The sequence below is a fragment of the Coffea arabica genome, chromosome 4e (assembly GCF_036785885.1).
Source record: "Coffea arabica cultivar ET-39 chromosome 4e, Coffea Arabica ET-39 HiFi, whole genome shotgun sequence".
Lineage (NCBI taxonomy): Eukaryota > Viridiplantae > Streptophyta > Magnoliopsida > Gentianales > Rubiaceae > Coffea > Coffea arabica.
This window is the reverse complement of record NC_092317.1, coordinates 20,101,367-20,128,000: the sequence shown is the minus strand read 5'-3', so window position 1 is coordinate 20,128,000 and position 26,634 is coordinate 20,101,367. Positions and strand designations below refer to the sequence as shown.

Here is a 26,634-nt window from a genome sequence, read left to right as displayed (position 1 = left end):
ATAATGCACATTTTTGCTTTCACTTAGATGTGATTGAATCGATTAAACACAATGGATATTTTCAAGCAAAGATGGCCCCAATTTGCGATTTATCAATCAATGTGACTGATTTTATTTTGGGGTTCAGTGAAGGAAAAAAGATATCTCATTGGGCCTTCTGAATGACCTCTTTTAATTCTGAACACTCTTATTGTGAATTTTCAGGTCGGAGGTTGAAAAAAAAATCCCAATTTAGTCTTATTTCTTAAAATTCATCATGCAATCTCCAATGAATAAGAATAAAGAATGAAATGTACATAAATATACACAAAACAATGATTGTCCAAAAAGTTTATTGCTGAAAAAGTTTGAAACAAATTTTCTCATTCAATTACGATACAAGTGAGAAGAGAGAAACTTGTAAAGAGCTCCACATATACACTTTTTGTCTCCTTTTCAAATATACAAAATTTCCCTTTGGAAAACAATTACAACATCTCTCAGAGGGTTTTCATCGTAGGATTCGCCCAAGAATCAAATAACACTTGTAATCTTCAAACTTTATTAGATTAAAATTATCATCAGATATAGAAGAACATTTTCGTCTTATTGAAATATTTTTATGAATGCAGGGGAGGGGGGAAACAAAAGAAAAATACCCCGAGTTAGTAGGCAAAACTGCAAAATCGGTATGCATGTCCTATGGGAGAACCCTTTTATGCCAAGGGTAGGCCTAGCATGAAAATGCAATCCTCCAGAGCAGGCACTATACAATACCTGATGGATCCAATCAGCTCATGGAGTGAAAAATAATTTTGAAAGAATTTGGTCAATTGGGGTGACGAGAGATTTGTCAAAATGAGGACAACGTCCGAATAGATTGATCACCTTTGATTTGCAAAACGCATGGGTTTGACCTTGACGAACTCCTATCGAAGAGATTGGAATTCGTTGATAAAATTTCTCAGTGAATTACGGGTCAAAAACCCTAATTGATCAAGTGATTGGATGCAATGGACGGTTTTCTTCAAAATTGACTAGATTTCCCAATTTGGAATTCGACATTGAAATCCTAATTGGTCAAATGAAATTGACAATTTATTGAAAATCGACCGGATTACCCTAAAAGGGAAATAGGTCAAAAAACGGCTCGGTTGCCCTAAAAATGGGTAAATTGGCCAAATGAATGAAATTGAATTTGATTTATTCAAAAATCGGCCGAATGACCCTAAAAAGGGTAAATTGGTCAAAAGACCCTAAAAGGGTAAATTGGTCAAATGAATTGAATGAAATGAATTTATTCAAAAATGATTAGATTGAACTAAAATTGAATGAATTGGAAAAAAGTGGATTGGATAAGATGGATGATTTGTTCAAAAATCGATTGAATTATTCGCCCACTGGGTGGTTTCAAGAAATCATTACAATGCCTTGGTCTATGAGCCTCTAAAATCAAAATTTGGCCTCTATATTTATCGTCTCAACAATGAGGAATCATTTGTGAATTTTCTTCGAATTAATGTCCTTTTACGCAAGGGAATTTTACCAATTTTGAGAAAATGGCCAAAAAGTGATTATTAGATGCTCATATTCCAAAAATTGCTTCATGAAAATGATCGGATCTTTACCTTACCTTGTGCACTACCCCTTCGGATGATACGAGAAAGGTAAACGTGCAAGTCTCATTTGGATTAAGTATCCGAGACACAAGGTGGCTTATTTCTAGCACGGGATCGCCTAAATGGCATTCCCTTTTCTAGGGTTTATGCATGATGCCAGTTTATTAAAGCGATGTAAATATGTGACAAATATGGCCTAAAGGATACAAATAATGCATCGGGGGGAAAAGGTCTAAACATGAAATGTATTCACTGAAAAGTAAGTGCAAAGACTGAAATTTAGACATGTGAGCTATCTAGTGGGTGAGTCACTAAAAGAGTGCCCAAGAGGCCTCTTATTGCTAAGGCACATGAATGCAAGCCAAGAAAACAAAAGAAATGGTTAGTGCAGTTGATAGTACACATAACACATTGGGAGCATTTAAGAAGAAGAAATACAATAAAGCAAGTAAAAGGGGTGGAACCCCTTCCCTCGTGCCTAATGTGCTTAAAATAGGGTGAGGCCGACTCTACCCTAGGTCATTCTACTATGGATGCATGAGGCTGGGGTTCACTAATGCCTAAACTCGATAAAGCTTCGGCTCCCAAGCCTTCAGACCTAAAGGCGAAGGGTCATCACTCCCAGGGCCTTCGGTCGGTGGCTCGAGTGATCCCTTAGGTAGCGCTATGGGCGCAGAGCACACCAGCCGCCTACCCAAGGCAATCGGTTCTAGTCCTACAAGGCGGTGTGGGATGGCGCCCACGAAAAATAAAATAAAATGGGATAAAAGCAAGTAAACGTGCACGTATGAAGTGTTCCCCTATTTTGAGGGAAGGGGTTGAGAACCACGCAAGGCTCTAGAGGTGACACACCCCTCCCAAATGCAATGCAAGCGCGAGATAATCAAGTAAACAACATCCAATCAACCAATCACACATACGTGAGTGAGGGAATAGTTAGATATGCGCGCGAGGCAAAAGGCCCTAAAATAGAAAATGCAACCCTAATATCCAAATGCAATGCATAAAAAGGGTAGAAAAAGGAAACGAATGGCTAAGTCAAATGCTTGGACCCACTTAGGAAGTCCCCAGTGGAGTCGCCAACTGTCGCGCCCCACTTTTTGATTGAATTGTTATGTGTGTGAAGTGTGGTGTGAACGTGTGCAACATGAAAAGTAAAAGGCCATGGGACTTTGGAAAGCGACGGTTTGGCCAAATGAAATTTAAAAAGGGTTTTTTAAATATGAAAACGGAGTCGCCACTTGGTATAGATTCGGGGTGTACCAAGTCACCCAAAAAAAATGTTTTTTTTAAAGACAAAGTAGTAAAACCCTTTTTAAAACGACTCCTAGTCCACGTAAGCCAAAGAAAAAGGTTCGGGGGTCACGTTTGACAAAGGGGAAGGCAAGGATAAAAATCCAAGGCACCCCTTCGACCTAGCCAAGGCTAGTTGCGTGACTTAAACCAATTTTTCCTAATTTTTCTACCCATGGTATGTATCGCATATTGGATATGTCTACATGAATGCAAAAACCTAGACCTAGGGGAATTGGGGGAAATTTCTCTTCAAAGGTTGAGTGGTGCCAATCACATTAATTGTGAAGCCCAATAATGATCCTCTTGGAGAGGTCACACCTAAACCTAAATGACGTGAAAAATGAGTGGAATGCATGCCATGTGAAAGTGTGAGTTTGTATGAAATGAGAAAAATGATAAAAGTAATAAGATAAGAGTGAAGGCGTGCAAATGTAGATGAAAGTACTCGTGTGCGAGTGAAGATAAAAAGGGTTCGTGTGCAAGTGGAGACAAAAAAGTGTTCGTGTGCAAGTGAGGGTGATAAAAGGTGCATGTGTGCAAATGAGACAAAAGTGAAAGTGTAATGATAGAGTGGATTGAGAATGCATGAGCCTAGGGAATTCATGCATATTGGGACGGGGAGACCTAAATCGTGACTTGATTTTCCCTTTGATTAGAAGGCAAAACTAGCGTGCTAAGGCTATCGAGTAGCCACACTCGCTCGTTTCCCTTATCGGAAGGGGACCCTCAAGCAAATGGACCCTACAACTATCATGATATGCAAAAATCCTAAAATGAAGGGAAAGGGGGTTCAAGGAGCATGCCAAGTGATAAAACTAAGAAAAATGCATGATATGTGGTGAACAAGCAAAATGACATGCTAAATGAGGGGAAATCCCTAAGGGTCTAGCGTTGGACTAGCCCATTCTATGAATTCCGACTAGCGTTGGACTAGCGGAAACGTACATTCATCCATTCCATTCATTCATGGCTATGAAAGCAGGTAGACATGCCAAAATACTCGTAAACACATAGCACATAGCATTTAGCATGCTCGACTAGATGCAAGAGCCTAATAAAGCAATTAACACATAGCAACTAAGCATGCAAGCCACATAAGCTAATTAAAACCCTAACTATTACATTTGCTAGCTAGGCACATGACTTCGACAGGTCTCCATTGAATGCTCCTCCAAGCCCTATCTATTACATTAGGGAAACCCTACTACAATCTAAAAGGGGGAAAAGAATAAAATAATTAAATCCCTAACTATTACAAGCCAAGAGGTGTACACATACCCCATAATGAATAACTTAAATAAAAAGCAAAAGTAAATGAAGAAAATGAAAGGAATTAAAGAAAGGCAAAGAAAGCAAAGTAGACATGCATATTCACATAACACGTAGAAGCACGTAGGAAAAATAAACTCAAGAATATAGAAGTTACCTCCCTTGCAATGGAAATCGAGTAAATGAGATATTAGCTTCAAAACAATAAAAAGGTCAAGGTACCAATTTATTTGACAAATAATCACAAAGGATAAAACATAAACATGAATTTGAATCAATTAAATCATGTCAACAAACCACATTTAAGAAGTCAAAAGAAGAAAGGACTTGATTGCAAAAATTAATAAAGTCTTGGGGTCAAAATTAAAGAAAAATAAAGTTCAGGGACTCATTTGCAATTAAAGTAAGGACCGAATTGAAAGAAATTGAAGACATCCAGGGCCACAGTACAGTTAAGGAAAAGTCCGAGGACTGATTTGCAAATTCATTCTCTGATTTCTTAATGGATCAAGCTACTGGGCTATTCTGTTCATTTCTTGGGCCAAAAACCCTTACCAGCCCACGGAAGTCCAAAACAAATGGAAATGGGCCATCTTATTTATTTATTTGGGCCAAAACCTCCCTAGCCCAACAGAAATCCAAGCAAAACAAATGGGCTAGTCTAATATTCTGATCCCAAGAACGATCCAATTAAATTAATCACAAACCCAATTCTAAAACCCAACCAAAGGTGTTGGGCTCTATCTTCCTAAACCCAAGTCAGAAACCCAACAAAATAAACCAAATCCACTTCCTTGAGCCCAAACAAAATAACCCCTTAATCCAAAACACTTATTTCACTAAACTCAACAAGATAAACAAATCCACAAAATTATTAACCCACAATTATAATCTAACATTAAGAATTAATGTATCCAAAGGACTATTTAAACATTAAAAGATGATTACAATCTAAAAGAGTGAAATGAATTCAACTTTTCGATTCTTTGGGCTATGTCAGAATAAGAGGGAAACTTGAGAGGTTCAATCACAACAAAATAAGGACCCAATGGAAACAATTAAAGAAGTTAAAGGGGCCAATTTGATGGATTTGTCAATTGTTTGGGCCATAGTGGATCAAGGGGAAACCTGGGGGTTAAACTGTAATTTTATGAAGAATTTCATGCAACCTTCGAATGCAATCCGCGGTTCCTGGGTTTCTGAATGCCAAATCTTTTGTTCAAACGCAACTCATGACTGAACCATCTGAACTTGAACCAAAGTGAAAAAACGAGCACCAAAATTCTTTTCATTCTTTTAACCTTGTTTAAATAAGAAAATTCAGAAAAACAGATCATGTAAATTCTGGCAAATTGCTGCAACAAGCACGGAAGCTTCCTCCTACTTTTGACCAGGTTTTAGCTTTATAAAACTCAATGGTAATTTGCTCATAGGGAGAGGGAAGTGAGGGCGAGAATCCAAACTATCGGGAGACTATAGAAGACAGCAAATGAGCAACATAAAAACAAACGAATTTCCGCCCCATGCATTTGGAGGAATGAAAATCAACATGATAAAATGTTCATCGACCCAACTAACAAACACCCACTGGCTAGAGTCTCCTCCGTATGTATACATATAAACGCTGAAAATCTCTTCACTTTGGTTCAAGATTTTGGTTTAGGCATTTTAGCAAACAACAAATAGGCATTAAAATCCTATCAGATTTTTGCTCAAATTGAGGCATAACTAACCCAGAAATTTGTCAGAAAACAAAACAGAATATCCCAACCAATCCATAAAGCATGCTCGGTCAAAATTGTGGACAATCCACAAAGGAATTCAAGAAATGAACTTGAACAGGGAAATGAATTTCAAAGAAAAAGGATCTCTTACCGCATATATTTTCTTGGCGAAAATTTGCCGATGGCGGTGGACTCCGACGAGGTGGGGTGGCGGCTCCTCGCCACTTAGCCCAGTTCTCAGTTCTTTCCCTTTTTGCTCCGTCCGCCGCCCTTTTGCTTTCGCCCAGAAATTCCGCCGCCACTCTCTGGTTCTGTGTTTTCTTGCCGCGGCCCCCCCCTTTGTTTCCTTCTTTTTTGTTCTTTTTTCATTCTTCAATCCGTCCGCTGCTCCCTATTGCCTTGCCCTCTTTCTCCAGGCTAAGCCCTCTGTGTTTTTCGTTTTTAGCCGTAGCTTTCTGCTTTCTTTTCCATTGCTCTGTTTTTCCTTAGTTTCAGCCGTAGCTTCCCCCCCTCTGTTCTTTTCTTTTTCTGCCTTTTCCCCTGAAGCCTGTTTCTCTCCTTTTTTTTGCCTGCCGAGAGCCCCCTTTCCCCTTTCACTCTGTTTTTTCCTTGTTTTTTTCTGTTTTTCTTGCCTCCATGCCCGATAGCTCCTCTCCCCTGTTTTTCTTTTCCTTTTTGTTTCAAAAATTCCCTAAGCTCAACAAGTGTCCAAGACACCTACCCCTCTATACAATTGTCCTATAATTCCTTAGACACTTGTCTAATGATTATTTTATACACTTGTCCAACATGCACACTTCCACCTATCCACACATTTTCTTCCTTTTTCATTTTCATTTTTCTTCAAAAATCAATTAAAAATAAATTAACAATTTTCAAACCAAATTTTAAGAGAATTAAAGCTACTTTTAACATCTTACAAAAATGAAAATGAAGAATCTAACTCAATTAAATAAATAAAAAATAAATGATAGAAATTAAATTAAAAATACAAATTTGGTGTCTACATTTCGTACCTGGTACGAAGCCATGAACGGGGATTACAGCAAAAATTTGGCAGAGGCCATTTTTGGCCTCCAAATCCACTCGTTTTTTGTTTTTTTCTTCTCCTCAACCATTTGCCAGCTCACCCCTTTTGATTTCTATCAAGATTTCTCCAAAACAGAGGCCATCGGATGGCTCAGAAAATTGGAAGAAAAATGCAGCTCCAATCTCCTCCTTTAATTTTAGGTTGTGGGGGGATTTTATAGCTATAAAAGAATGAAAGGCAGCCAAGAAAGGGAGTGGCGGCGGAACAAGGAAGATAGGGAGAAAAAACAGGGAGAAAGGGGAGAAATTGAGAGAAAGAGGAGGAGAAAAATTTCTGCAAAAAATTTTCGTCGGCAAAGTTAGCGAAACGGCTTTATTTCCGGTCAAATTACAATCTAATCTCCAACTCTTAGAGCGAGATTTCTATTTCTTCACCTTCTACGTATACTTGGGAACAAATTTTGTTCAGAAATCGTTCAGTGAAAACGCCTTCGAGGTGACCAAATCGAAGCTCCAAAGTTGCAGCTTCAACACACGCGGCTCAACCCGCAACCTGGTGTAGAGCTCCGTCAGATCTGCTTCCATCGGTGTTTTTCCTGCTCAAATCTGGTTTTAAAGCTTCCTCAGGTAACCATAACAGTCTTTCTTGCTTGGTTTAACACATTTTATGAAGAACAAGACCCTTTGGACGTGAGTTTGGAACTTTGTCGCTGCTGGGTTTGCTTCATGTTTCTACTATGCCTGATTTCAGATTATCTTCTTGATTATGGCATGTTCCTGTTTATGTTTAGCATTAGGTTGTGAAATAAATTACATAAGTTATAAGTGCTAGTTTGTTTGGGAACTTGTTTCGTGCGTTTGGTGGAAATGGAACCCAGAAATGGTGAAAAGAGAGTTGCAGAAGGAAAATGTTGGAGAAGAAAGCTTCTTCGTACAGGCTGCATGTTCTCTTCAATAATTGCTTTTTGATCCCCAAATTTTAATTAATTTCATTATGGCCCAAATACTTTAGTAATTGAACCAATTTTGCCCTTTTAAAATTTAATTTTCTTCTGATTGTGATATGTGACTTGTTGTGTAGATTAATCTTGGAATTCAATGCATGATTAAGGTCCAGCAATTTTTTTTTAGATTTATTACCCTCTTGGATTGGTAAATAAATTAAGATTTGGGTTAATATTTTCTTAGGGCTTTTGGGCCAGATTAATGTTGAGAATCTGGTTGGGTTTAGTAAATGGGTTTGGTTTAATTTACTTGGGTTTTTCGTTTGGGCTTAGGAGGTAAAAGCCTACCCTTTTGATTGGATTTGTTGGGGTAAGATTACGGTCTGGCCCGTACATTTTGCTTGGATTTTGCCTTGGGCTAAGGGAGTTTCGGACTAAGAAAAGAAATAAAGTGGCCCAGTGGCCTGATTCACCAAGGAACCAGAAAACGTTTTGCATAATGGTCCCTTTACTTTTCATTAATTATGTTACGTCCCTAAAACTTTTTTTCTTTCGATTAGGTCCCTAATTTAATTTCAAATAGGTCCCTGGACTTTTATTTTCTTCAATTTTGACCCCTAATCTTTTCTGATAATTACAAATTAACCCCTAAAACTCTCTTCATTTTTGCAATTAGGTCTCTAATAGATTTGTTGTCTTAAATAGAAGTTGCTTTTCCTCTTTAATTATGAATTATGTTCCATTTAAACGCTTCAATTGACTGACTTCATGCTTATTTCCATTTTTATGAATTATTTGTTAATTAAATTGGTGCCTTGATGATTTTTGCTAATTTTGGAGTTAAATAGGGCAAATCCACACCCCAATTAGTTACTACGTCAAGAGAGGTATCTTCTTGTGTTATTTTAAATCTCTCTATGTGCTCTTATGTGATTTTATGTGTGTAATTGCATGATTTTTGAATTTTTTTTATTATCTTTATTTATTTCTATTTCATTTATTTATTTATTTGTTTTAATTTTGCGTATTAATTTTAAATTTAATTTTGATTATTTTGGGAGGCACTCGAATGCCAAAATTGTAATAGTTAGGGATTTAATTGTTTTATTCCCTTTTAGATTGTAGTAGGCTTCCCCATCCTAATGTAATAGTTAGGGTTTTCTTTGTTTTTTTTTCTTTGTGTGATTTGCATGCGTATGTGCTATGTGTTTAATTGCTTTCTTAGGGTTTGACATCTAGATATGCATGCTTATGTGTTATGTGTTATGTGAATTACGTGCTCACATGCCTACTCGCTTTAATTATGCATATTTACTTATATATGTATGATGGATGCAAATGCACGAAACCGTGGCTAGTCCAACGCTAGTCATGATCTTCCCCTCGAGCTCTTACAAGTCCAATGCTTGTGAGAGAGCGCTAGTGAAGACTAGTCCAATGCTAGATCCAATAGGACCGTCCCTCGCTAGTACATTCGCATGCCTTCATCTCATGTTCATGCACTTTTTTTCCTTTTTAGTATTTTTACATTTTTGCATGACCCTTCTCCCTTTTCCCACATTTGAAGTATGATCATAGGTTTTTTGCATTTCATTCTAGTTACTAAGCTCATTTGCGTGCATAGGTTAGGGAATAACCCTTTGAATATGGGATATGGACGAGTTTGGCCTTCTGGTCTTAGCACGCTCGTATTCCCTCTATTAAAAGGGAAAATTGAGTCACGAACATTAGTCCCCCGTACCCGACATGATGCATTCCTTTAAGACATGTATATTTCTATCATTATTTTATCCTTTTCTTTTCTTGGAGTCTCATTTTTTTTGCATTCTTCGTGACCTCTCCAAAGAGTCATTATTGGGCATCACAATTAATGTGATTGGCACCATTCAAGTTTTGAAGAGAAATTTTGCCCCTCGATGTCCCCCTAGGTCTAGGGTTTGCATTCATATAGTACATCCGAATGTGATAAATCTTTTGGTTAAAAATAAGAAAATCTTTGACTAAATCGCGCAACTAGCCTTGGCTAGGTTGAGAGGATGCCTTGGACCTCGTCCTTGCCTTCCCTCTCATCAAATGTGACTCTCGAACACTTTCTCTGATTTTTGTAGACTTAGAAGTCGTTTAAAAGGGTTTTCTATAATTTTACTCAAAAATTTATTTTTTAGGTGACTTGGTACACCTTAACTCAATACCAAGTGGCGACTCCAATTTTTATTCAAAACCCTTTTAAACTATTATTTTGGGTCGAATCGTCGCATTTTCAAGTCCCATTTAGACCCATATTTTTCTTCATTTTCTTTGTAAATTAAAATTCATTTTTCAAAACAAAAATTCACTTTGTTAAACCATTTATTTTATTTTTCTTATAAAAAATGGGGCGCGACAGCTGGCGACTCCACTGGGGAGTTAGAGAGTCCGAGCATTTGATTTAGTCGATTCTTTTCTTCTTTTAATCTTCTTATATATTACATTCGGATGCTTAGGATTGCATTTTTTCCTTTTTTAGGATTTTTTGCATTTCGCGCGTATCAACTTACTGCCTCACACATTCGCCTACGATTGTTTTGATGGATGGGTGGTTTATTTATGTGATTTCGCGCTTTGCATTGCATTTGGGTGGGGGATATTACCCTAGAACCTCGCGTTGGTTCTTGATCCCTCTTCTCCAAACGAGCACTAGCATACGTACATATGCTTTAATTTTTCACCCCTCATTTATTTTTCTTTTAGTGGCTTGTCACGCCACTCCACCCTATTAGGATTTTAGGCGACTCACTTGGACTTGTGATCGCGGCACGATGTGTGCGTAGCATGATCCGAAGGGTCACTCAATCTTCCATTTTAAGTTTTGGGTTCATAGCCTTTAGCTTTTAGTTGAAGGTTGAGGATTAATTATAGATTCACTCATGACATGTAGCCGTGACACGATGTGTGCGTAGCAATGTCTGGGGAATCGTTCGAGCCACCGACGAAGAACCTTGGGATTGATAACCCTTGGTTTCCAAATCTGAAGGATCGGGGACCTAAAATCTATCGAGTCTAGATGCATTAGTGAGCCAATACCTTATGCATCCATGATAGCTTGCCTAGGGTAGAGTTTGCCTTGCCTTATTAGGGACACTATTCACGAGGGGAGGGATCCAACCCCTTTTTCCCTTTTATTGCTTTATTTCTTTGCATTGATTTTATTGCTTTATCTCGTTGCTACAATGTGTTATGTGTATTCATCTGGCTGAACTAACTTTTCTTGGTTTTGTCTCCATCGCATTCATCAGCCCTAGAAAATAAGAGACCTGGCGTGGTACTCTCTAGGAGCCTACTCCATTTGATGTGACACATTTTCAATGCTTTGCATTTGTAACATGAACACATTTCATTTTAGACTCACCCTGGCAAATAAAGGGCTCCTTAGGTCATGTTTCATTTCGAATTGCATATTTTACTGCTTTAATAAATTGGCATCACGCATAAACCATAGAAAGAGAATGCCATTTAGGGGATCCCATGTTAGGACTAAACCGCCTTGTATCTCGGATATTTAATCCAAGGAGACTTGCACGTTTATATTTTTGTACCATCCAAAGGGGTAGTGCACAAGGTGAGGCAGGATCCGATCATTTTCATAGAGCGATCTTTGGAATATGAGCGTTTAAATAATCACTTTTTGGCCATTTTTATCAAGATTGGTAAAAATCCCTTGCATGAAGGACATTAATTTGAACAAATTCACCAATATTTCCTCACTGTTGAGATGATAAATAAATTGAGGCCAAATTTTGATATTAGAAGGCTCATAGACTAATGTATCGCAATAAAATTTTGAAACTACCAATAATCTGTCAATTCCATTCAATCCATTGGACCGTTTTATTCAGTCCATTTTATCAATTTGTTCAGGGCAACCTAGTCGACTTTGAATTTATTTGACTAGTTTACCCATTTTTGAATAGATCACCAATTTTATTCCATTCATTTGATTAGTTCTTAGGGCAATCTTATCGATTTTTGAATAAATCATCAATTTCATCCAACCCAGTCGATTAATTAGGGTTTTAATGTCAAATTTCAAATTAAGAAACCTAGTTGTTTTTAAGAAAATCACCCATTGCATTTATTTGATTTGGATGAATTAGGGTTTTGATCTGTGTTAGAAAATTTCAAATTTCTTCAATAACAAGCTCGTCAAAGTTAAATTAATTTGTATAAATTCTTGTGCCAACCAAAACCAATCGTTCATTCGGATTTGTCCTCATTTTGTTGGAGATCTCCCGCTGTTCAATTGTTCCAAAATTTTCAAACTACTTTCCAATCAAATGTCAATAAGTTGTAGACACCAAATTTTCAGTGAAATTTCATTTACTATGCTAGGTTTATTCACTTTTTAGTTTTTAGTTTTTATTTTATTATTTTATTTTTAAGTTTTAGCATAGAATTTCTCGGAAAAAAAGGAAAAGCATTCAAAAATTATGCTTTAGTTGTTTTGATTTAAATTCAATGTTTTCTTGGGAAAAATATGAAAAATGAAAAAAGGGGGAAACCCGATTGCGGGTTTTGGGCTATTTAAGAAAAAAAAAGGAAAAAAGAAGGAAAAAGAAAGAAAAATTAGCATTTCATTTTTATCTTTTTATGCCTAGTTCCGCTCATTTTATTCAATCTTTCTTCATTAGTTATTTTTTTTAATTAGTTATTTATATTGTGTTAAATTATTATTATAAAAAAAAAAGAAAAAAAAGAAAAATTCACGTTTCGGTTTCAGCCGCAGCAGAAAAATTGCAGCTGCATTTCTCGGCTATTTTGGCCTGGGGTTGGCTCCGTTCGATGGAGAGAGTACAAGCCATCTGGCTTCATCCAAACCATTGTTGATAGGGTTGAGTTTTGGGAGCCATATAAAAGAAAGGAAAACAGAAAGAGCGGAAGTCTAAGGAATGACGGCTGAGTGAGAGCAGGGAGTAAAAATCTGAAGGCTGAGGACGGCTGGGTGGAGAAAAGATTGAAAAATCAGGACGAAACTAGAGAGCTGGGTTTTGATAAAGGAAAGGAGGGCGATGGGATGATGGGCTAAGGTCTGAAAAGAGAGGGGCGGAGCGAGGGAGAAAACCAGAAAGGAAAAGAGAGAGATAGACAGAAACGAGGAAGCTCTCGGCTGAAAAAAAAAAGGAAAAGGAAAAGTGAGAAAGGCTACGGGATCAACCGGAAGAGAAAACCAGGAGGAGGAAAAAGAAATCTGGGATCCAAGAGAAGGAGAGGAGCTACTGGAGTCTTTCTTCTTTCTTCATCGCTACTAAATTCCATCGAAATAGCACTGTAAGGTCTCTTTTCAGAATAGATAGTTTCTATGAGAATCATGGGTTGTTTGGTGTTTCTAATGGTTACGTGTTTAGGTGGTTGTACTATCTTGTTTGGTTATGAGCCCGTGAATATGGCGAAAAGATTTGCAGTAGCTGTTTTCCTTATCATTGTAGCTTAAAGCTGTTGCCTTTTGCTGTTATTTTGCGTGACAAGTTTGTTAGGGTTCCAAATCTGGTTGGTGTTGTTTATTTCGTTCCCAAGCTGTAATTTAGTGGCAAAGACGTTAACTTTGAAAGGAAACATGATATTTACTTGGCCAGTTCATTTGAAAATGTGTCTGAAGTCATATGTTGGATAAGTTGTGAAGGTCCCAGTTTGTGCGTGTTTTCCATTCTGATTTTTGTATGCTGAAACCTCAAGGTGTCATGTTTCGAGGATCTTGTTGCTCGAATTTAGATGGTTTACTTGAGGTTGCTTGCGTGTAAAATCGCTGCGACAGGGTTGGAGTTCTTTGCAGCAATGCTGACAGATGGGAGCTCCATCCTTTGTTGCAGCAATGGTCATTTCATTGTTGCTGAATTTATTGCTTTGCATCTGTGCTGCATTTTCGTATGAAGAAGCATTATTGGACATGTTGAGAGTAGATATGTGCATTTGTGTATTGCTAACAATACTTTTGAGTGAGTTTCTGGTCGAACGAAGTTGCTGCTAATTCTTCGTTGCTTTGCTGCATTTTTGGTCTGGTTAATTCAATTGGATCTTCTAGGACAGGGGATCATGTTAATGACAATGGGATAAGATTCTAGCACTTGGGTTTGATCGTCCAATTAGTAGAGTTTGTTTTTGAGTTTCTTGCGCACAAATGCATCCGGGTAGAAGTAAATAAGAAGATACATGTCGCTCTCATGTTTGGCTGCATTCACTTCTTCCGTAACCGCCCGCAAATCTGGTTCAGTCATCTTGTTAGTTTGCTCAAACTTGTAACAATAATAGTGATAGATAATTTGACGAGGTTTGGGTTGTGTTTAAATTTTTGCCCTCTTTTCTGGTTTGCCAATAAGCTGCAAAGTTGCAGCAAGAAAATTGCAGAACATTTTCCAGATTTTTGCATGCTCTTTACCTCTATTTTTGCATTGAAACATGAGAGTTGGGTAGTTAAAAAGTGGAAGAAATGTGTGGTTATCTTCTCACTTTGATCCCTGGTTTAGTTGATTGGAGCCATTACTTGTGTTAGGATGGATGGGAAATTGCATTTGAGAAACCCAGCATGTTGCAGAGAAAGAAACCAGCCGAAACAAAGAAAGCTTCGTAGCTTTGCATGAAATCTTTTTCAACAATTGCCCTTTTGACCCCTGGATTTTGGTTTAATGCTATCATGGCTGAAAAATTGGAAAAGTGAATCATTCATGTCCCTTTAACATGATTTTTTTCTTTGGTATGCCTCAATATGCTTTTGGACAGATTATATGTGAGTTTTAGGAAGAAATTTGGAGTCTAATAATTTTTATAGATTTATAATTTTTTGATTTGGGTTTTTGCAAAAGATTTAGGTAATTCTTTTGTTATTTAATTTTAGCAAGTGGAACAAGTGGGTTTCGATTCATTTTTGTGTAGTTTAGCATTTGGTTTGGATTGGTTTCATCTTAAGCCTTAATTTTACAATTGTTATTGTTTGTTTGCTTCAAGTAATTACCATGCTTTGTTTGAATTGCACTTAATGCATGAATTTAAGAGCTTTATGACCAAATGAGCTCGTGTTGCATATTTTCTTTAATTTTTCTTAATTAAAGTGGTACCTTGACCCTTTTATTGTTTTGAAGCTATTTTTCCTTCATTTGATTACCATTGCAAGGGAGGTATAACTTCTTTTATCTTTTTTGTCTCTCTCCTATGTGATCCAACGTGCTAAGTGAAAATTGCATGTCTACTTTGCTTTCCTTACCTTTCCTTAATTCCTTTCATTTATTTCATTTACTTTTGCTTTCGTTAAGTTATTCTTTTATGGGGTATGTGTACACCTCTTGGCTTGTAATAGATAGGGCTTGGAGAGCATTTTTATTCACTTTTCCCTTTCCCCATTTGTTTTAGTTAGCCAATGTAATAGGTTTATTAGTGTGATTTGCATGCTTACGTGCTACGTGTTACTTGCTTTCTTAGGGTCTTGCATCTAGATACCATGCTTATATGTTATGTGCAATATGTGATTTATGTGTTTATTTGCTTTATTAGCCTTTACATGATCTATTTGGTTTACAATGAATGTGTGACGTCACCGTGGCTAGTCCAACACTGGTCATGGTTTTTCCCCTCGAGCTCTCGCAAGTCCAATGCTTGTGAGAGAATTTTAGAAAAATGGCTAGTCCAATGCTAGACCCAATAGGCCGTCCCCTCTCGTTAGTACATACTTGCATGTTTCACTACATTTCATACATTTTTCTTAGTTTTTTTTTAGCATTTGGCATGCTCCTCCAATCCTTTCCCCTTCATTTTAGATTTTTGCATCCTCATGCTAGTTATAGGGTACATTTGCTTGAGAGTCCCCTTTCGATAAGGGAAACGAGCGAGTGTGGCTACAAAATAGCCTTAGCACGCTAGTTCTTCCTTCTAATCAAAGGGAAAATTAAAGTAGTGAAATTAGGAGTCATTCCCGTACCCGACTTGATGCGTACCCCTAGGTTCATGCACCTCCATTTTACCATTTTACCATATCACTTTTTCATTTTTATCTACATTTTTCTCACTACTTATATTTTTCTCACTCCACATGCCATGTTTACATTTCTCTTCTCTCCCTATCATTCATTTATTTTCTACCTCACAAATTGCACCCAATTGCACTTATATGCATTTACTACTATTTATACCATATTTTCATCCACTTGCACACAAACACCTTCATTTTCTCAATTGGCACACATGCACTTTTCTTACATTTGCACACATTGCACTTTTTCTTACATTTGCACACTCGCACTTACATTTGTATTTCTATCTTATTTTGCATTCCTCTTACATTTTTCACACTTGCACTCATATTTGGTCTGCATTTGCATTACCCGTGACCTCTATGAGAGTTTTCCTTATTGGCCATCACAATTCATGTGATTGGGACCAAAAAACCTCATACGAGACATTTTAGATTTAGGATTGCATTTTTTTCATATCCATTAGTCATATCCAACATGCAAAACATACTTTGGGTAGAAGAATTAGGAAAAGAGGGGCTAGGTCACTCAACTAGCTTTGGTTAGGGTAAGGGAGTGCCTTAGGATTTGCCTTTGCCTTCTCCCTTATCAAATGTGACCCCCGATCCCTTGTTTTGGTTACGTAGACCTAAAATTCTTCAAAAAGGGTTTATTTACTTTTCTTTCCAAAAATCACTTTTTGGGTGACTTGGTACACCCTAACTCTATACCAAGTGGCGACTCCATTTTTCCATTCAAAAACCCTTTTTGAACTTTATTTGGCCAAACCGTCGCATTTCACAATCCCCCGGCCTTTTATTTTCATGTTTACACACGTTCACATACACACTATTTTCACACACTCAAAAAGTGGGGCGCGACATAAGTTGATCGAACCCCTCGGGTATGGTATAGTGCCTATCCTAGAGGATTGCATTTTCATGCTAGGCCTACCCTTGGCACAAAAAGGGTCCCCCAATAGGGCATGCATCCGAATTACTTTGATTGTTACTAACTCATGTCTTTTTCTTTTTTCTTTCTTTCTCTTTCTTTTAACAGCAGTTAATCAAAAGGGAAATTTAAATAGGATTTTTCCTAAATTTTCAGGAAATTGTAAACATAGTTACAAAAAGAAGCCCCATCATTACACGATCACATAATTGATTTTCATGAAATCGTGTAAACAAGAGTACACCTCCCGAATCATCCGATAAGGCTGCTACAACACCTCCAGCCGACGTTGCAAATCTGGGAGCTCAACTGAGCGAAGCATTAAACAAGTTTAATGAGTTAAGCAGGGAGATGGCTACACAACGACGCATGATTGATCAATTGGTCGCCGGTAGCAACAATGGTGTTCAGTCTAAACCCTTACCTGCTAGTCAACCAACCTATTCATACCCTTACCCATATAATCCACACCCTGTTTACCAAACTACTATCAATCACCTTCGACCTCAACCAAACTATGCAAACCTATCTATACTACCTGTCCCAATCTTTCAATCCAATCTTCAAACTCGACCTCGCCCTTCTTATAATCCAAGACCTTTTCGACCAAATGACCGAACTTATCATCTAAACCCAAAAATTCGAAACCCAATCCCATATCGAACCTTCACCAATCTGGGCCGACCCATTGATCAATTGTACGAACAACTCAAAGCTGCCGGAAAAATTGGTGTTATGCCTCCCAAAATCTATCATAAAGGGTTTCCCCATGATTATGATCCTCAAGCTGTCTGTGCTTATCATTCTGGAACTATCGGGCATTCCACCAGTGATTGTAGGGCATTGAAACATAAAATCCAGGATATGATCGATGCAGGAGATATAGTGTTCAGGAAAAGGGAAGAACAAGGACCGAGCACAAATGCGAATTCTCTTCCCGAACACAAGGACACCAATGAAGAAATTTGAAACTCCTGAAAGGGGCTGAGTTAGTGAGATCCCTCCCTCTTGAAGGGAAGTTTCGATAAATTTGGGGAATCGTCTTTGGTTCAAATCCAATGGAAAAATCGTTCATGCGTGTGTTTTTGTTTAACTGAATTTTGTAAATTGTTTTCAATCAAGTGACTTTTAAAGACACGTTTTGATCTTTTTCTTGAAATCCAATAAAATGTATAGTTTTCTATGTACTCTGTTACTTACGTATTCTTTTTAAATGGCAAAAATAAAGTAAAATCCCCCAACCCTTTGGGTATCACTATTCCGAAGTTTTGACGGTAGCAATATCTCACGAATGTGAATTTTGAATTTCAAAATGAGAGGGGTATCGAGAAGACATCCGAAAATGTTTCAAAAAGGCCCAAATGGTACAAGGAGAAATTCGCCGAATAAAGATCAAGATTAAGGAATGAAAATCAGTGGCCACTTGTTAAAGAAACAACTAAACGCCATTTGTCATGGCCAGTGCTATCAAAAGAGAATGGCCCGTGCTTACAACAAGAAAGGCGAACCGCGACTATTCGAAGAAGGAAATAAAGTGTTGAAACGGCTGTTGCTAGTACAAGAGGAGGCTAAGGGCAAATTTATACCAAATTGGCGGGCCCTTTTATTGTCAAAAGGTATTGCCTGGTGGAGCACTCGTACTCACAGAAGTGGAATAGACAAGTTTTTCCTCAACTGATCAATTCGAATATGTAAGAAATTTTTTTATCCGATAAAGGAAAGTTTTCTTTTTAGGGTTAATGCGAAGAATGGAATGAAAGTCAGGCTCTCTTCCTTTCCCATTGAGACATTATATCCCTAGTTATCCCTTTTGAGCCTTCAGAATAAATTATTTCGTTTGGCAACCCCTGAGAATCGCAAACCCCACACTGGGGCAAATTTAGTTTTTTTAAAAAAAAAGAGAAAAAGAAAAAGGAAAAAAGAGAGAAAACCCTGCACTGGGGCAAATTCAATTTTTGAACAAATGCTGAAAGAAAAGGAAATGAACAGAAAAAAATCTCAGTTAAAAAATAGACTGGGGCGAATTTTGAAAATTACAAAAAGATGGATGAAAAAAAAGAAGAAGAAGGAAAATGAAAGAAAAGAGAATCTCAGTTGAGAATAAATTAGGGCAAGTTTTGATTTAACCCTAAAGTAGGGTTAACATGAAAATGCGATCCCAGATCATTTAAACCACTCTCGAAAATCTGCCTTCAAACCTTAACCTTTTTTAAACACCTTACCAGACCCCATTACAAAAAATTTGAAGTCCTGACTTCCGTTCTTGGCATCACCTCTTTTAAGGAAATTTTCTAAATCACGTGGCAAATGATGTCAATCCATCTTCACCCGTTTTGCAAGAGGAGGATTGTCGTACTGATGCCACCATTTCTCAAAACATATTTCCGAATTGGTAAAGACTATTGATGGGATTTGTTGTCAAAAAGGAAAATCCAGAAAGGCACCTTTGAAAAGATTATCTCGGAAAAAAAGAAAAAAGGAAAAAGAGAAAGATTATCCAGAGAAAGATTAAGAAAAGAAGAAAAAAAGAAAAGCAACATGAAAGATGAGAAAAACAAAATAAAAAGTAGGGTGGTAGCCTTAGTGAAAACCCGGAAAGGGCACTAAGGTAGGGTTTCATAAGGAGAAATGAGTTTGGATTTGGAAAACTGGTGACTTAGTTCATTGGAATTTCTCTTCACTTTGTGGTTCAGTTGCCAACATTAAACTTCGGAGAAATGATATCCAAAGGGTTAAGTGTAGCAATTTGTTAGAGATCAAAGTGTTTATCCAACATAAATTGTTGAGTGCATAAGTTCATTTCTCTAAAATTAATTTCCTTTCCAATAACAATAAATGATTGTTTTCCCGTCATGTGGATTTCATCATTTTGTGTAAATAAAATATTTTTCTTAAATTTCATGGTCTCATTTATCTCTTTGGATTTATCAAATGGCAATCTCTCTGACTTATTGAAAATTCCAGGATACCAAATGTCATACCTCGTTAGCGTTAGAAGTCAACGAAACTTGATCAGATCACAGAACGAAGTTGAGTCTCGTTCCATCAGGGAAGAAAGCTCAAGTACTCATGTTTACACATTTCTTGAAGGAGGAATTGATCGAATGGTGGTGGCATTATTTGTTTCTTTCATTTGCAGGTCCGTACTCGTTTCACATAGCGAAACTGGGGCAAATTTTTGAACTGTGAGATGTCGTCCAAGAATTGAATATTCATGGTTCGAACCAAGAAGGAGGTGAATCAAATCTCTAAGGAGGAGCAATCATGCCGTAAGGCAAATCAAAGGATCATTGGCACAATAACTGACCAAAACTGAGGCAAATTATTTTGAAGGGATTCTCTCAAAAATCTCAAGAAAAAAAACAACAAGATCAAAAAATCAAAAATCAAAAATCCCAAAAAATCAAGTTTAAATTCATGTTTCCTGGATAATCAAATTTAATTTCAATTCTATTTCCAGTTGGTGAAGTCTCCACGCCCGCCACGCACCCTCCTATCCCTCCTTCTTGTAAATCACATTTAATTTCTCGATCAATAGAACGGTAGGCTTGGGAGTATCCCACTAACCGCTTTTATCGAGTTGGAATCTCAGATTGGAGTTGAAATTTCGGTAGGCTTAGGAGTATCCCACTAACCATTTTATGGAGTTGAATTCTAATTGATGGCAGGCTCGGGTATGGATCCCACTGACCAATGGAATGGCGGTTCGGATATTATCCACTGGCCGATACTATGGTAGGCTCGGGTATTTATCCCACTGATCAATAGTACGGTTGGTTCAGATATTATCTCACTGACCAAGTGAAGGCAGGCTCGGGTGTTGATCCCACTAACCAATTGATGGCAGGCTCGGGTATGGATCCCACTGACCAATGGAATGGCGGTTCGGATATTATCCACTGGTCGATGCTATGGTAGGTTCGGGTATTTATCCCACTGATCAATAGTACGGTTGGTTCAGATATTATCTCACTGACCAAGTGAAGGCAGGCTCGGGTGTTGATCCCACTGACCAATGGAATGGCGGTTCGGATATTATTCACTGGCCGATGCTATGGTAGGCTCGGGTATTTATCTCACTGATCAATAGTACGGTTGGTTCAGATATTATCTCACTGACCAAGTGAAGGCAGGCTCGGGTGGTGATCCCACTGACCAAGTGAATGACCGATTATCAAGGCAGGCTCGGGTTTAATCCCACTGACCGATTGTCAAGGCATTTCATTCATCATCGCCATTAAACATGGGTTAATCCCACTAATGCACATTACATCTTATCATTAGACATGGGTCAGTCCCACTAACACTTCATTTCACCATCACTTTATCACGTTGGGTTTGGATTTTGTGCCACCAACTTCACTTTATCACGTTGGGTCTGGAACATCCCAAACATCACGTTGGGCCTGCACGTTGGGCTTAGATTTTGTGCCACCAACTTCACTTTATCACGTTGGGCTTGGATTTTGTGTCACCAATTTCACTTTATCACGTTGGGTCTGGATTTTGTGCCGCCAACATCACAAATATCACGTTGGGCTTGGATTTTTGTGCCACCAACTGCACTTCTTCCCGTTGGGCTGAGATTTTGTGCCACCAACCTCGGTAGGCTTGGGTTTTATCCCACTGACCGTTTTTATCTTATTGGACTCGGGTTGTATCCCACCAACTTCGGCAGGTTTGGGTTTGATCCCACTAACCGTGCTTTTATCTCGTTGGGGTTGGGTTGTATCCCACTAACCCTTTTGGTTTTAAGGTTTAGATTTATCAATTCCTTAGATTTATCTAGTTGATTCTACTTTAGTGGAGATAGACGGACAGTTAAATTATTTGGTGTCTACGTTTTTGTCTCGAGTTTCTTCGAAACCCAGACAAAGAGGGGCAAGCTGTAGACACCAAAATTTTGGTTGTTTTTTATTTATTTGTTTCATTCTAGTGGATTTTGTTTAAATGTTTATTTATTTTATTTTTATTTCCATTTATTAAGAAAATCATTTTTTTAATTATTATTGATATCATTATTATTATTATTAATTAATTCTTTGAAAAGAAAAAAAAAGAAGAAGAACCAAAATCAGTTTTTGAAAAAAAAAAAAAAAAAGGGTTGCCGCTTCATCTTCATGGTTTCGTACCTGGTACGAAGCCATGAACGGGGATGACAGCAGAAATTTGGCAGAGGCCATTTTTGGCCTCCAAATCCACTCGTTTTTGTTTTTTTCTTCTCCTCAACCATTTGCCAGCTCACCCCTTTTGATTTCTATCAAGATTTCTCCAAAACAGAGGCCATCGGATGGCTCAGAAAATTGGAAGAAAAATGCAGCTCCAATCTCCTCCTTTAATTCTAGGTTGTGGGGGGATTTTATAGCTATAAAAGAATGAAAGGCAGCCAAGAAAGGGAGTGGCGGCGGAACAAGGAAGATAGGGAGAAAAAACAGGGAGAAAGGGGAGAAATTGAGAGAAAGAGAAGGAGAAAAATTTCTGCAAAAAATTTTCGTCGGCAAAGTTGGCGAAACGGCTTTATTTCCGGTCAAATTACAATCTAATCTCCAACTCTTAGAGCGAGATTTCTATTCCTTCACCTTCTACGTATACTTGGGAACAAATTTTGTTCAGAAATCGTTCAGTGAAAACGCCTTCGAGGTGACCAAATCGAAGCTCCAAAGTTGCAGCTTCAACACACGCGGCTCAACCCGCAACCTGGTGTAGAGCTCCGTCAGATCTGCTTCCATCGGTGTTTTTCCTGCTCAAATCTGGTTTTAAAGCTTCCTCAGGTAACCATAACAATCTTTCTTGCTTGGTTTAACACATTTTATGAAGAACAAGACCCTTTGGACGTGAGTTTGGAACTTTGTCGCTGCTGGGTTTGCTTCATGTTTCTACTATGCCTGATTTCAGATTATCTTCTTGATTATGGCATGTTCCTGTTTATGTTTAGCATTAGGTTGTGAAATAAATTACATAAGTTATAAGTGCTAGTTTGTTTGGGAACTTGTTTCGTGCGTTTGGTGGAAATGGAACCCAGAAATGGTGAAAAGAGAGTTGCAGAAGGAAAATGTTGGAGAAGAAAGCTTCTTCGTACAGGCTGCATGTTCTCTTCAATAATTGCTTTTTGATCCCCAAAGTTTAATCAATTTCATTATGGCCCAAATACTTTAGTAATTGAACCAATTTTGCCCTTTTAAAATTTTAATTTTCTTCTGATTGTGATATGTGACTTGTTGTGTAGATTAATCTTGGAATTCAATGCATGATTAAGGTCCGGCAATTTTTTTTAGATTTATTACCCTCTTGGATTGGTAAATAAATTAAGATTTGGGTTAATATTTTCTTAGGGCTTTTGGGCCAGATTAATGTTGAGAATCTGGTTGGGTTTAGTAAATGGGTTTGGTTTAATTTACTTGGGTTTTTCGTTTGGGCTTAGGAGGTAAAAGCCTACCATTTTGATTGGATTTGTTGGGGTAAGATTACGGTCTGGCCCGTACATTTTGCTTGGATTTTGCCTTGGGCTAAGGGAGTTTCGGACCAAGAAAAGAAATAAAGTGGCCCAGTGGCCTGATTCACCAAGGAACCAGAAAATGTTTTGCATAATGGTCCCTTTACTTTTCATTAATTATGTTACGGCCCTAAAACTTTTTTCTTTCGATTAGGTCCCTAATTTAATTTCAAATAGGTCCCTGGACTGTTATTTTCTTCAATTTTGACCCCTAATCTTTTATGATAATTACAAATTAACCCCTAAAACTATCTTAATTTTTGCAATTAGGTCTCTAATAGATTTGTTGTCTTAAATAGAAGTTGCTTTTCCTCTTTAATTATGAATTATGTTCCATTTAAACGCTTCAATTGACTGACTTCATGCTTATTTCCATTTTTATGAATTATTTGTTAATTAAATTGGTGCCTTGATGATTTTTGCTAATTTTGGAGTTAAATAGGGCAAATCCACACCCCAATTAGTTACTACGTCAAGAGAGGTATCTTCTTGTGTTATTTTAAATCTCTCTATGTGCTCTTATGTGATTTTATGTGTGTAATTGCATGATTTTTGAATTTTTTTATTATCTTTATTTATTTCTATTTCATTTATTTATTTATTTGTTTTAATTTTGCGTATTAATTTTAAATTTAATTTTGATTATTTTGGGAGGCACTCGAATGCCAAAATTGTAATAGTTAGGGATTTAATTGTTTTATTCCCTTTTAGATTGTAGTAGGCTTCCCCCTCCTAATGTAATAGTTAGGGTTTCCTTTGTTTTTTTTTTCTTTGTGTGATTTGCATGCGTATGTGCTATGTGTTTAATTGCTTTCTTAGGGTTTGGCATCTAGATATGCATGCTTATGTGTTATGTGTTATGTGAATTACGTGCTCACATGCCTACTCGCTTTAATTATGCATATTTACTTATATATGTATGATGGATGCAAATGCACGAAACCGTGGCTAGTCTAACGCTAGTCATGGTTTTCCCCTCGAGCTCTTACAAGTCCAATGCTTGTGCGAGAGCGCTAGTGAAGACTAGTCCAATGCTAGATCCAATAGGACCGTCCCTCGCTAGTACATTCGCATGCCTTCATCTCATGTTCATGCATTTTTTTTCCTTTTTAGTATTTTTACATTTTTGCATGACCCTTCTCCCTTTTCCCACATTTGAAGTATGATCATAGGTTTTTTGCATTCCATTCTAGTTACTAAGCTCATTTGCGTGCATAGGTTAGGGAATAACCCTTTGAATATGGGATATGGACGAATTTGGCCCTCTGGTCTTAGCACGCTCATATTTCCTCTATTAAAAGGAAAAATTGAGTCACGAACATTAGTCCCCCGTACCCGACATGATGCATTCCTTTAAGACATGTATATTTCTATCATTATTTTATCCTTTTCTTTTCCTGGAGTCTCATTTTTTTTTGCATTCTTCGTGACCTCTCCAAAGAGTCATTATTGGGCATCACAATTAATGTGATTGGCACCATTCAAGCTTTGAAGAGAAATTTTGCCCCTCGATGTCCCCTTAGATCTAGGGTTTGCATTCATATAGTACATTCGAATGTGATAAATCTTTTGGTTAAAAATAAGAAAATCTTTGACTAAATCGCGCAACTAGCCTTGGCTAGGTTGAGAGGGTGCCTTGGACCTCGTCCTTGCCTTCCCTCTCATCAAATGTGACTCCCGAACACTTTTTCTGATTTTTATAGACTTAGGAGTCGTTTAAAATGGTTTTCTATAATTTTACTCAAAAATTTATTTTTTAGGTGACTTGGTACACCTTAACTCAATACCAAGTGGCGACTCCAATTTTTATTCAAAACCCTTTTAAACTATTATTTTGGGTCGAATCGTTGCATTTTCAAGTCCCATTTAGACCCATATTTTTCTTCATTTTCTTTGTAAATTAAAATTCATTTTTCAAAACAAAAATTCAAATTCACTTTGTTAAACCATTTATTTTATTTTTCTTATAAAAAATGGGGCGCGGCACACGTAATATTTTGTTTGTATCGTAAACACATTTTTCAATTCATATTTTTATGTTATCAACTATCTTTTTATCTCACACATATCACATTACAAAAAGTGTTACAATAATTATTTCAAATAATACTTTATTCAAACACAATGAATTGTCCTTGCAACAATAAAATTGAAAAGAAGTTGAAAACTAAGAAATTGGAATTAGCAACTAAATGGGAAAAACTTGAAAAGATCTTAGAGTTTAACTTGAAATCTATCAATTTAAGTGCTGGTGGAATTAAATACTGACAATATTTAATCCTATACTCCAAATTTATAAGCCTAATATTTCATTTTTTTTCCAAGTATATAGATCACTTATCAAACTTAGGAGACATTAAGCGTTGATCCCATAAGAAAGATTGTCAATTACCGATAGATTTGAAACTCCTCTATTATATATGTATATGATCATAAATAAAGTAAATCTACGCTACTTAGGAGTGGGCAAAAATACCCGTTAACCCGAAAATTCGTGATATCCTATTCGATTTAATCCGAAAATTAGGATATCCTTTTTTTCCGGACACGATAGACCTACACTTACTTTATAGTAGGGGGAGGGGGGACCGGAAGAGACCCAAGGAGAATTTGGAGGGGACTGAACCACTACCGGTCCAAACGGGTGCCTATGCACCCACTAACAATATTTTCAAGAAAGTTTGGATTTTAGAATGTAGGCAAGGTGTCACGGCCCCACCTCCCCCTAAGGCGAACTAAAGGGTTTGGCGGACCGCCTGCCCGGCTCTCGCCGGGACTCAGTCGTTCACTAAAGTCCTCAAATGAATTACCATACAAATCTCCAATATACATCAAATTCTCCAAAATTTTTCATATCAAAAGCGAAGCGTCCACGCTTCCACTGCGCCACTCTGATCCTTGATACCAACTATTATACAGGAGGAAGTCCAAAACTAGACTATTACACATCCAATCAATTCTAAACGTTCAATACAATCCCAATATGAATGATTACACAAAAGGAAATCCAAGTTCAATCCATACATGAGATAATCCATGAATAAACACTACAAGCCCTTCCTTCGCCTTGAGCCCTGTGGAGGGGAATAAAACATTTTTGGGGTGAGTTAGAAGCTCAGCGAGTAACCAATAAAATCAGTTATCAAATCTGTTTAACAATGGTTCATTTCAATGATGATGTAAATCAAAGGATAAATCTAGAAACAATTACAACGTTTACAAAACATTAAATATGGAGTATCAATATTTCAAGAAACATTTACAATGGAAAGCGATAGTAACATTCATGAAAAGGATACGTTCGTTCTCCTGTCATTTCATTGCATTTGGTTTCATTTGTGCATTCATTCACCCCGT

General features: G+C 37.4%; 1 long non-coding RNA gene across 1 annotated transcript; it reads right to left on the bottom strand.

Annotated features, from left to right (window-relative positions):
• Positions 1–577: 577 nt before the first annotated feature.
• LOC140006081 (uncharacterized) lies at positions 578–6,578 on the bottom strand. The gene is made up of 2 exons (XR_011813684.1): positions 6,039–6,578; positions 578–5,408 (listed from the first exon to the last, which is right to left on the bottom strand). It is a non-coding gene; the product is annotated as an uncharacterized lncRNA (long non-coding RNA).
• Between the last annotated feature and the right edge of the window lie 20,056 nt (positions 6,579–26,634).